A 12,167-nucleotide genomic window follows, 5' to 3' on the forward strand; every position below is an offset into this window, starting at 1 on the left:
TAGATCCTGGAGAGCACTGGAGATCCTGGTCCTGCTGTAAAGACTGAGTTACCAGTGTGTGTATGATGTCTATGTGTTTTGAGTTGACTGAAGAAGAAACATCCTGTAACATTTGTGGCAAACTGTGTCAGTCAGGTGGTATTGGGATGCTGTTTGTTTCTGCTTCGAGCGCATTATCCGTTCATATCTGAATAATTTGTTTATATTCATTAACATCCCCAGAAGAATCCAGAATATTCAGTGTATTTACAGTACAGAATAATAAGGCTGAAAATGATAGAATAGAAGCCAGACTTTGACACCTTACAAAAGATGACGTCGATGCATTTCATTGGCAGCTGTGATAATATAATAAGATTATGTAGCTAAATTTGACTGATTCGGTGGATTATATTACTGATTCCAAATACAGTAATAAAACACAAATTGGACCTACAAGGTTTCTGCAGCATGCCAAAGAAATACTCAAAGCTTAGAAAGAAATGAGTGTAGGATGAAGGGGGGATAAAAGTGAGGGGAAAAGGGAAGGACTGAGGCCAGATTTTTTGCTATCAGCCCACAGCTAAAAGGTCTTATCCGTCTCTCTTCATGTGGGCTATTTTTACCCTCCCCCCATAATCCCTTGCTCTTTGATGAGGGAGGATGGAGATTCAAGATTTTTTTATCTTTTTTTTTTTTTTTTTTTTTAGAGGCGACAGAAGGAAGGAAAACCACTTGTTAGGAAAGTCCAACCTCATTACCATAGATGTTACTCATATGCAGAGGCACACACACAAGGGCATGGAATCACACCAGTGTATCTGCACGAACGCACAAAGAAATAGCATTAATGCAAGCGCACACTCCTGCAATTACAGTCCATTTTATGTTTATGTACAAGTACGTAATTACACACATCATTGTATTTATGGTGTGAATGTGTGCCTATATTGGTATCCAAGTGTCATTACTTTATATTCATATATACACACACACACACAAACTTTTATGTACGTGTTTGCCAGTATGCGTGTGTGTCTTTGATCAAGGCGAGCAGAGTTAGCACTAAGCTTGCTCCTGTCTGTCACAGAGGCTAATCACCGGCTTAATAGAGCAAGTGGGGATATGAGTTTGATTTTATATATAGAAAACGGCACACACACACACGAATGCAAACTCCCATAGCCACATATTACATTATGGATTACAAGTTCTCTTCCTTTAGATAGAGTGAAGCACAAGAAACATAATACGCTCACTTTTTTAATCTGCATAGTTCAAATCAGTAATATTTAGTCTGATTCCTGGAAGCTTAAAGTTGTAATTGGCCAACAATGACAGCTGAGTACTTAGTGCTTTGCTTTATGTGTAATGCAGAAAGCTTGCAGAATTTACATGTGCAGAGTTTGATGTTGTAGCCTGAGTCATATGGGAAAGAAAATGAGTGTGAGGGCAGCAGTAGGGTAGAAGTGCAATCTAACAGACTTGGAGAACTAAAAGCAATAACATAAAAGGATTTGTGTGTGCTTAGATCTATGCCAGTGAATCTACAGTATGTGTTCTGATTAAAGACAACTGTGCAGATGAAACTGATGGACCGTCGCGTGCAGAGCTCCCTGCATGTTATTTAAACTAGCCTACTGTTAGTCAATGTCCCTGGTGGAATTTCTGATTGTGTTCCTAAAATGAGTTGTGAGGACAATGAAACTACTCACCAAGCTTAAGTGATATTCTGGAAGGGCCCTGTTAGCCACATTAGCAGAGTGGCACAAGGGATGTATTATCAGTCCAGAGTGAAATCTTCAGTACTTAAGGTCCACTTCTTAGCTTTTTTTCTTAGCTTTTCACATCTCTCACAGTCTTCATCAGTTAATAGAATTTACAGAAAACTGAACCACACGAGAGAGCAAACTCCTTTCACTGATGAAGACCATGAGATGTGGAAAGAGAGTAGCACTAGGAGTAGCACTGTGGCTGGGCAGAGATAGTGTGGATACTGAAGGAGAGTTAAAGTGACTGTTGTGCTGCTTTGGCTACACAGCCAGGGTGGACAAGGTGTAAGAAACTTTATTTCCCCATCAGCCTCAGCTGTACTCTGAAATGAATAATAACATTCGACCATTAAAATTAACATGCTAAATGTTAGTATGTTACTATGCTAACTGTGCCAACGCCAATATTATCATGCTAGCATGCAAATGTCAGCATGTTAACACTGAATAGTTGCTGTAGAAGTAGTAGTAGTAGTTCTAGTTGTATGTCAAGATGCTAACCACCCTCATGTCACAATGTGCATTTATTGCTATTTGCTGCATCGATTTCACCACCAGCTACAGTTTCACCAGCAGCTAATTCAGGTTCATCTTTGCTAGTTTTTTTATCACTATCGTGCTAACTACCCTTTCTTCTAAGCTCTGTAGAGGAGATACTAATAAACACATCTCTCAACTTATCTCAAAAGATAAGTTCACACATTTCACAGTTTTTCAAGTCTGTGTTGAAGCAACAGTCAGATGCCCATATGAACATTGAAAGAAGAGGTTTTCCTTGCTGTAATGATTCCTCCTGTTCATACTGGCTGTTAAAAGATCCCCTTCAAATGCTTTTTCAATGTATGTGATAGGGGCCACACAGTCGTTTTGTGCAAAAATGTATTTAAAAGTTTATCTGAAGCTTATATGAGGCTTCAGCAGTCTGAGCTAGTCATATCAAGTGGATATCTGCCACATTTACCGTCTTTTTAGCATGAAATTCCCTCTTTGTGTTTCCTCGGACAGTGTTTCCCTGTTGAGCAGTGGTGGAAGTATAGTAACAAAAAGAGGGACTTTGGCATTAAAAAGACTGCAAGATTGAATCTACTTGATTTGACTAATTTGGACAACAGGTGCTTCATATTAGCTTCAGATAAACGTTTAAATACATATTTGCACAGAAGGACTGTGGATTTTGTCCCCATTAACTTACATTGTAAGTGCATTATAAAGGGATCTTCTAATGGCCAGTATGAACAGGATTATTATGGCAGGAAAAACCTATTTCACAGTTAATTTACACACCTGACTGTTGTTTTATGACAGACTTGAAAAATTGTGAACCTGTTCTTTAATCGTGTACCAAAGGATTTTGTTTTTACAAAAGAAAAACATAAAACTGAACTGAGTTGGCTCTAGATTGACACTTTATTATGTGAAACCAAACAGATATTGACAGCATAAAAAGTTTGCACAAAATCTTCACATAATAAGTTTACACATGCGTATCAACACATTTCCTCTCTTTTCTGATGCATTCTGAAAGATATTGAAAGTGGTATTAAAGCATACTGAAAACAGGAGGAGACTGTGACACAGATGAAGAGAGGAAAGAATATATATTTCAGAACATGAAAGACACTGAGGGGTTAAGAGGAAGAAGAAAGACAACAAATCAGAGAAAAAGGAGAAGTAGTGCAGAGTATTTTCCAGCACCATAATAAGATGTGTGGGTTGAGGATTAGAGTGTAATTTTAGGGACACTGTGTCCTCAGAGTAGTCAGTTACCCTGGCCTATTCTGTGTGTGTGGGTGGTGGGGTTTATTAGAATTCAAATGTGAAACAAAATAACTATCTCCCTCGCTCTATTTTATTGTCTTTTTTTTCTGTCTCTCGCTTTCCTTCTCTGCTCCCGTGCTCTCCCTCTACACTTAACTTATAATGTAAAACATTTTGCAAGAGGACACAGAGCAACCTTGATTCTCATTTAAATTCTGATGAATGACTCAAAAAAGTTTGTTCAGTCCTGCTTCTGTCGGTTCAATGAAATATTTCTATAAAAAAAGTTAGGTTTTGTCTTTAGATTATGTAAAAAGTTATCCATGCATTAATCTCAACCCAACTGGTCACAAGAAAGAAAAGTAACAATAAATTATGTCACGTCAAGTTCAGCTGTACTACAGCTGCATTAGTAGTTACACTTTTACTATGTCCATATTTCACTTGTTTGGGACACAAGACAATATTGTGAATGACACACACAATACACTGTCCACACATAAACTGATCTTAATAAAGCAAACAAACAAACAAACAAACACCAAGTAGACTGTTAGGAATGACTTTAGCTGAGTGGGATCTAACAAAGTGGCAAATGGAAGATGGCTATCAACGATTTTGTATAAAATACTGTTTATAGATGTGTGCATACATCTTTCTCTTTAACAGCATGATTGATATTCCACCACATGAACATTCTGTCACTGGAATCATGCAGTAATGGAGGAATAACACATAGTGTAAAATAAATTACAATTATTTATTTGATGGTTGCTTTTCAAAAGACATTGCTAATGCAAGATGAAGGAGGGCACATGTCTTGTTTTGCAGCCCATTATGGAGATGGGTGTTTTTTTTTTTTTTTAACTTATTTTAACTGATGACATGCTTGAGTTGAAAAGCAGCATGCTGTATACATCACAGTTATGACTAGTGGTCAAAGTAGCAACTGTAAAATGGTGGATAAACACATTTCATTTCCTATAAATTCCTCACAATAAAAGTCCCTGTTATTTTGTTATTCAAGAGCTTTTAATATGAAGCAGCAGCAGGAAATGTTTTCATCTGCAGTAACTTAACACAGCTCTGACATGGATGAAAGTGACCAGGAAACAGTAAAATGAAGCAGATACATGAAAGTACAAACAGGAGGAGAAACTAAAATTCAAACAGCAGAGATTCAGTTAGAAGCTACAAAAGTACTGAGAGTTGAAAACACAGAGGAGTTTAAACATCTTTCTCTCTGGTCTCCAGCACAGACATGAGTTCAGTGTCACAACATAGCTTGTTTGCAGGAGAAGGGGAGTTGTCACAGGCTGGCCACAGTCAGTGAGACATCCCTGCAACCCACTTGGAGGCAAGTCGGGTGAGCTTTGGGCTAAACCACAGAGTAGTGGCACTGCGAAATTCAGGAATCCATTGCCTTCCCATTCACGGAATGCATAGTTAAGCCATAATATGAGACAATAGTTGGAATTTTTACTGTCCTTCATTCTGAAGATCATAGAGACAGCAGCCTAAATACGTTGCCTGAGACCCTGTCCACACTAATGCAGACTTTCCTTCAAGTTTTGGCCTCTCATCCATACACAAATGGTGTTTTAGGTCACTAAGACAGATTTTTTAAAAATATGCCCTCTGAAATGCAGATTTTTTTAAAACTCTGATTTCTGTGTATCCATGTGGACATGTAAAATGGACCTTTAAGACTACTGCCAAAGGAAAATAAACTCACTACGCATGCTCAGAACGTTCTTCTCTGGTGTTTGACATATCATTGATGTAAACTTTATCACCACCCACTGGCCCGATATGCTTGTTTGAGCGTTTATACTTGTTTTTGTGTCCTCATGTGTACGGAGATGTTATTTAAACGGTCATGTGTCCGACTGTCGTGTGCCCGACTGTCCGTAGCGACATCAAAAATGTGCACTGCTGCTATTGAACATTATTAAGTTCATGATTTAGAAATTCCTGCTCTTCACAATTACCAACTCAAATATTCACCTTTGAACACCACTGACATTGGGTTCATGATCACCAGGAGATGTACTTGACAGGTTTACTTGAACAACGAAGGACAAAATGTCTGACTGGCAGCGGTGGGACTGCATAACATGAAGACTGCATGGAGCCTTGCTGGTTGTAAAAATGTATAACTAGCAGAGGATGGTTTCGATCCATCGACCTCTGGGTTATGGGCCCAGCACGCTTCCGCTGCGCCACTCTGCTCTCCATTAACAATGTGATGGCTTTCACCGACATATCGCTGAATTCAAACCAATCTCAGAGCACCTGGAGACTTCCATTTAATCAAGTGGACCTCCCAAAAGGAGGAACAGATTGGCAACTGCTCTTCCTATGCAAATCTACTTGGAAGCAATGCCCCAAAGTGGAAATGTTTCAATCTGACATATAACCTTGTCATAAGAACGTAGATTCTTTCATTCTGAAGATACTGATGGAAAAGCTCTGAATAGGTGCTTTAAGAATTGATCGGCTTCCCTTTAATGGTATGCGCAAACAAGCAATTACACAAGACCTTGCTCAGAATTTTAAATGACTTTTCCCATCTTCCTGCGTTTATGGCTAGAAAAATTTCAAGAGCTGAAGGTCAGAGTGGTGGATTTGGAACCCACGCTGGTAGAGACTGCACGTAGGCTGAGACAAAGCTTTCAGTTAGCAAAGACCATTCTGGACACTTAGCTGAAGGATGAAGCGCAAACATCTGACTGGCAGTGGTGGGATTCGAACCCACGCCTCCTGAGAGACTGGAGCCTTAATCCAGCGCCTTAGACCACTCGGCCACACTACCTTACAGGAAGGTTTATTTAACAGCTACGCTCAAAGATCTGTCAGGTACTTAGCAATGAAAACCATGTAGTCACAGCCTGCAACGGCACATATTGCATCACCTGCTTGCAGCGTAACTATGGTGTCCACTACAGCAGCAAAGGGGCGAGACATCTCTGTTGAGCAATTTGCGGCATATGGTGTGTGTTTGTTTGAACACTTGCCTATATGGGCTTGCATGGATAAGAGGGAGACTATATGGAGCCTTCCTGATTGAAAACACTGACAATTAGGAGAGGATGGTTCCCCATGGACCCCTGGGTTATGGGCCCAGCACGCTTCCCCTGCGCTGCTCTGCTCCCCATTGCTGCTATTAGAGCTTGCGCCACATTGTGTGATTCCAAACCAATTTCTTATCTGTGAACGCCTTGGGAATTTATGTAGAGTCAAGTCATAATAACTCATCTACTTTCACAACGACGAAGAAGCACAGAATGGAAGCGCAGCAAAGTTCGGGAAGTTATTGCCTGGGAATGCATAGTTAAGCCATAACATGAGACAATTTTTGGGATTTTTACTGAGCTTCATTCTGAACATCTTTGGCAGATGTTTGGCCTTCATGCCCAGTTTATGGAAAGAAACTCCAAGTACCAGGAGTTAAACATGGCAGTGGTGGGATTCGAACCCACGCCTCCTGAGAGACTGGAGCCTAAATCCAGCGCCTTAGACCACTCGGCCACACTACCTCCGTGGTATTTCCAAGAGAGGAAACACAAAAACCAATCAAATTCTTAACTGTCAATGTCCATAGCCACATCAAAAATATACAGTGCTGCTATCCAACTTTAGTGAGCGCCAAGTGTGAAGAGCAGGGATTTCCCAGGTGTCTCTGCTTTGACCAGCACTATTTCTAAATCATGAAAAGTCAAATATTCAACTTTGGACACCACTGACATCAGGTTCATGATCACCAGGGGATGTTGCCGGGCATTTTTTGGTACAAGTCTAATACATACAGAGGCCCTGAAAGGGACAGTTTAATCATCTTTGCCTGGCCATGTGCTTGACAGGGTTACTTGAACAACGAAGGACAAAATGTCTGACTGGCGGCGGTGGGACTGCATAAGATGAAGACTGCATGGAGCCCTGCTGGATGTCAAAAGGTACGATTAGCAGAGGATGGTTTCGATCCATCGACCTCTGGGTTATGGGCCCAGCACGCTTCCGCTGCGCCACTCTGCTCTCCGCTAAGGAAAGCCGGGCTTTCACCCGCATTTCCCTGATTTGAAAACCAATGTCAGAGCACCTGGAGACTTTGGTTAAATCAAGTGGACCTCCAAAAAGGAGGACCAGATTGGCAACTGCTCTTCCTATGCAAATCTACTTGGAAGCAATGCACCAAAGTGGACATGGTTCAGTCTGACATATAAACTTGTCATAAGAACATAGATTCTTTCATTCTGAAAATACTGATGGAAAAGCACTGAGTAGGTGCTTTAAGAATTCATCAGCTTCCCTTTAACGGTATGCGCAGTCAAGCCACTATGTGAGACCTTTCTCGGAATTGACTTTTTCCATCTTCCTGCCGTTATCCTGTGTTTATGGCTAGAAATTCCAACTTCCAAGAGCTGGAGGCCACAATGGTGGATTTTGAACCCACGCTGAAAGAGACTGCACTTAGTCTGAGACAACACTTTCGGTTAGCAAAGAATTTGTTTGATGGTTACCTGGGATCATGCAGAAAATATATATGGCAGTGGTGGAATTGGAAACCACTGATATGGAGTTTGGTACAAGTCTAATACGTACAGAGGCCCTGAAAGGGACAGTTTAATGATCTTTGCCTGGCCATGTACTTGACAGGTTTACTTGAACAACAAAGAACAACATGTCTGACTGGCAGCAGTGGGACTGCATGGAACCTTGCTGGTTAGCAGAGGATGGTTTCGATCCATCGACCTCTGGGTTATGGGCCCAGCACGCTTCCGCTGCGCCACTCTGCTCTCCACTAACAATACTAGGGCTTTTACCTGCATTTCTCTGATTTCAAACCAATCTCAGAGCGCCTGGAGACTTTTGTTTAATCAAGTGGACCTCCAAAAAGGAGGACCAGATTGGCAACTGCTCTTTCTATGCAAATCTACTTGGAAGCAATGCACCAAAGTGGAAATGTTTCAATCTGAAATATAACCTTGTCATAAGAACGTGAATTCTTTCATTCTGAAAAAACTGTTGGGAAAGCACTGAGTAGGTGCACATTCCGGTTTAAGAATTGATCGGCTTCCCTTTAACGGTATGCTCAGTCAAGCAATTACACAAGATCTTCCCGCCATTATCCTGTGATTGTTGCTAGAAATTCCAACTTCCAAGAGCTGGAGGTCACAGTGCTGGATTTTGAACCAATGCTGATAGAGACTGCACATAGCCTGAGACAATATTTTCAATTAGCAAAGACTGTTTTCAATGGTTAGCTGAAGGATGAAGTACAAACATCTGACTGGCAGTGGTGGGATTCGAACCCACGCCTCCTGAGAGGCTGGAGCCTTAATCCAGCGCCTTAGACCACTCGGCCACACTACCATGTAGTGCACTATGCATTCCAAGAATGCATAGTTAAGCTGTAATGTGAGACAATTGTTGGAATTTTTACTGAGCTCCATTCTGAAGATCTTTCGCAACTTCCTGCCTTGGTGCCTAGTTTATAGAAAGAAACTCCAAGTACCAGGAGTTAAATGTGGCAGTGGTGGGATTTGAACCCACGCCTCCATAGAGACTGGAGCCTAAATCCAGCGCCTTAGACCACTCGGCCACACTACCTCCGCTTTGATGAAGTCATGTTTGACCAAGGTATTTCCAAGAGAGGAAACAGAAAATCAATCAAATTCTTAACTGTCAATGTCCATAGCGACATAAAAAAATATACAGTGCTGCTATCCAACTTAAGTGAGCGCCAAGTGTGAAGAGCAGGAATTTCCCAGGTGTCTCTGCTTTGACCAGCGCTATTTCTAAATCATGAAAACTTAAATATTCAACTTTGGACACCACTGACATCGGGTTCATGATCACCAGAGGATGTTTTGGTACAAGTCTAATACATAGTCAGAGGACCTGAAAGGGACAGTTTAATCATCTTTGCCTGGCCATGTACTTGAGAGGTTTACCTGAAAAATGAAGGACAAAATTTCTGACTGGCAGCGGTGGGACTGCATAACATGAAGACTGCATGGAGCCTTGCTGGATGTCAAAAGGTACGATTAGCAGAGGATGGTTTCGATCCATCGACCTCTGGGTTATGGGCCCAGCACGCTTCCGCTGCGCCACTCTGCTCTCTGTTAAGGAAAGTAGGGCTTTCACCCACATTTCCCTGATTTAAAAACCAATGTAAGAGCACCTGGAGACTTTGGTTAAATCAAGTGGACCTCCAAAAAGGAGGACCAGATTGGCAACTGCTCTTCCTATGCAAATCTACTTGGAAGCAATGCACCAAAGTGGAAATGTTTCAATCTGAAATATAACCTTGTCATAAGAACGTGAATTCTTTCATTCTGAAAACACTGATGGAAAAGCACTGAGTCGGTGCACATTCTGGTTTAAGAATTGATCGGCTTCCCTTTAACGGTATGCGCAGTCAAGCAATAACATGAGACCTTTCTTGGAATTTTAAATGACTTTTCCAATCTTCCTGCCGTTATCCTGTGTTTATGGCTAGAAATTCCAACTTCCAAGAGCTGAAAATCACAGTGGTGGAATTCTTGGAATTTTTACTGAGTTTCATTCTGAAGACCTTTCCACTTCCCTGCCTTGATGAACAGTTTATGGAAAGAAACTCCAAATACCAGGAGCTAAATATGGCAGGGGTGGAATTCAAACCCACATCTCTATTGAGACTGGAGTCTAAATTCAGCGCCTTAGACCACTCGGCCACACTAACTCTGCTTCGAAAGGGGTCATGTTTGACCAAGGTATTTCCAAGAGAGGAAACACAAAACCAATCAAATTCTTAACTGTCAATGTCCATAGCCACATCAAAAATATACAGTGCTTCTATCCAACTTTAGTGAGTGCCAAGTGTGAAGAGCAGGGATTTCCCAGGTGTCTCTGCTTTGACTAGCACTTTTTCTAAATCATGAAAACTCAAATATTCAACTTTGGACACCACTGATATGGAGTTCATGATCACCAGAGGATGTTGCCAGGCAATTTTTGGTACAAGTCTAAGACATACAGAATCCCTGAAGGGGACACATCATCTTTGCCTGGCCATGTACTTGACAGGTTTATTTGAACAATGAAGGACAAAATGTCTGACTGGCAGCAGTGGGACTGCATAACATGAAGACTGCATGGAGCCTTGCTGGTTGTAAGAATGTGTGACTAGCAGAGGATGGTTTCAATCCATCAACCTCTGGGTTATTGGCCCAGCACGCTTCTGCTGTGCCACTATGCTCTTTGTTGGTAACGCGAGGGCTTTCACCCACATATCGCTGAATTCAAACCAGTCTCAGAGCACCTGAAGACTTTTGTTTAATCAAGTGGACCTTCCAAAAGGAGGACCAGATTGGCAACTGCTCTACCTATGCAAATCTACTTGGAAGCAATGCGCCAAATTCGAAATGTTTCAATCTGAAATATAACCTTGTCATAAGAACGTTAATTCTTTCATTCTGAAAATACTGTTGGAAAAGCATTGAGTAGGTGCACATTTAGGTTTAAGTATTGATCGGCCTCCCTTTAACCGTATGTGCAGTCAAGCAATTATGAGCTTAAATCCAGCTCCTTAGAAAAGGGTTTAAATCCATTGATCTCTGGGCTATGGGCACCAGTCTGCACACTGTCGACAATATCTGGTCTTATATCTGCAAACCAATTTGTCATGTATAAGAATCCTTTTTGCTTAACACTAGAACCGCCAACAAGTAAAACTTACCCGCAGCTGTTTTTTGATTGTATGTAACTTTGTTTCAATTAAGTATTCAAGCCCCCCAGTCCTTGACTTTTCCTAAAAATGTGTTAGGTAGCACCCCCTATTGTTAAAAATTGTCAAGATAAAACCAGATTTAAAAAATGGCCATTTATACCTATAAGCGCCATCAGGTAAAATTTACCCCTATGGAGAACGCAGTCATTTTCCCGCTGCTCATTTTCCCGATGTTCATTTCGCAGGTTTAGTTCAACATTCTATGTTGCTATGGAAAAGCCTTTTTTCTACTACTGTGTGTGATTGAGTTGATTCATAACTCATAGACTAGACTAACCTTCAATATGGATAAGTGAAAGAGAGTTATGAACGTAAATCAGGCATGAGACTTGCTCAATACATTGAGTGAAGGAGAGTCTGATGGTGATGAGTGTTGTGTCCTGGATTGGCTCTGACTCTCAAGAGTCATCGTCTGACAGCGATCCAGAGCCTCCGCGAAAAGTGAGGCCGACCCATCCCCCGCTTGAGGATTGGCCTACTACAGCCCTTGCTGAAGGTAAGCATGAATGAACTTGGTATTCATTTTGCGTAAGTGATCATGAGAACTAATGCTGAATAGCCTAGGCTATTTGTTTTTTTCAAACCGTGATAGATATAAAGCTAATTGAAGCACTCGCACACACACACACACACACACACACACACACACACACACAGTGAAGCACAGTCCAGATGCACGTAGGCCTACAAACACACGCATCTGAAGGCAAATATGCAAAATTGTCTTTTCATTTCTTTCAAAGCTGTAATATCATCAAATGTAGGCCTATATAAATAATAAAATAAATATGTATATAAATAACAGTTAATAATTAGTCTAAAGTAGTCTTTCCCTCTCTCCTATTTAGTTTGTGCCTCAGAGCTATCACCAGCTCAGGAGATAGGGA

The 12,167-nt window shown here is 41.1% G+C and overlaps 4 non-coding genes across 4 annotated transcripts; all 4 read right to left on the reverse strand.

Moving 5' to 3' along the window:
* Nucleotides 1-6,242: 6,242 nt before the first annotated feature.
* On the reverse strand, nt 6,243-6,324 carry trnal-aag. The gene has a single exon. It is a non-coding gene; the product is annotated as a tRNA-Leu (tRNA).
* A 642-nt stretch (nt 6,325-6,966) lies between these two features.
* trnal-uag lies at nt 6,967-7,048 on the reverse strand. Its single transcript has one exon. It is a non-coding gene; the product is annotated as a tRNA-Leu (tRNA).
* Nucleotides 7,049-8,800: 1,752 nt separating this feature from the next.
* On the reverse strand, nt 8,801-8,882 carry trnal-aag. The gene has a single exon. It is a non-coding gene; the product is annotated as a tRNA-Leu (tRNA).
* Nucleotides 8,883-9,037: 155 nt separating this feature from the next.
* trnal-uag lies at nt 9,038-9,119 on the reverse strand. The gene has a single exon. It is a non-coding gene; the product is annotated as a tRNA-Leu (tRNA).
* Between the last annotated feature and the right edge of the window lie 3,048 nt (nt 9,120-12,167).

This window comes from Thunnus albacares, chromosome 10 (genome assembly GCF_914725855.1).
Source record: "Thunnus albacares chromosome 10, fThuAlb1.1, whole genome shotgun sequence".
Classification (NCBI taxonomy): domain Eukaryota; kingdom Metazoa; phylum Chordata; class Actinopteri; order Scombriformes; family Scombridae; genus Thunnus; species Thunnus albacares.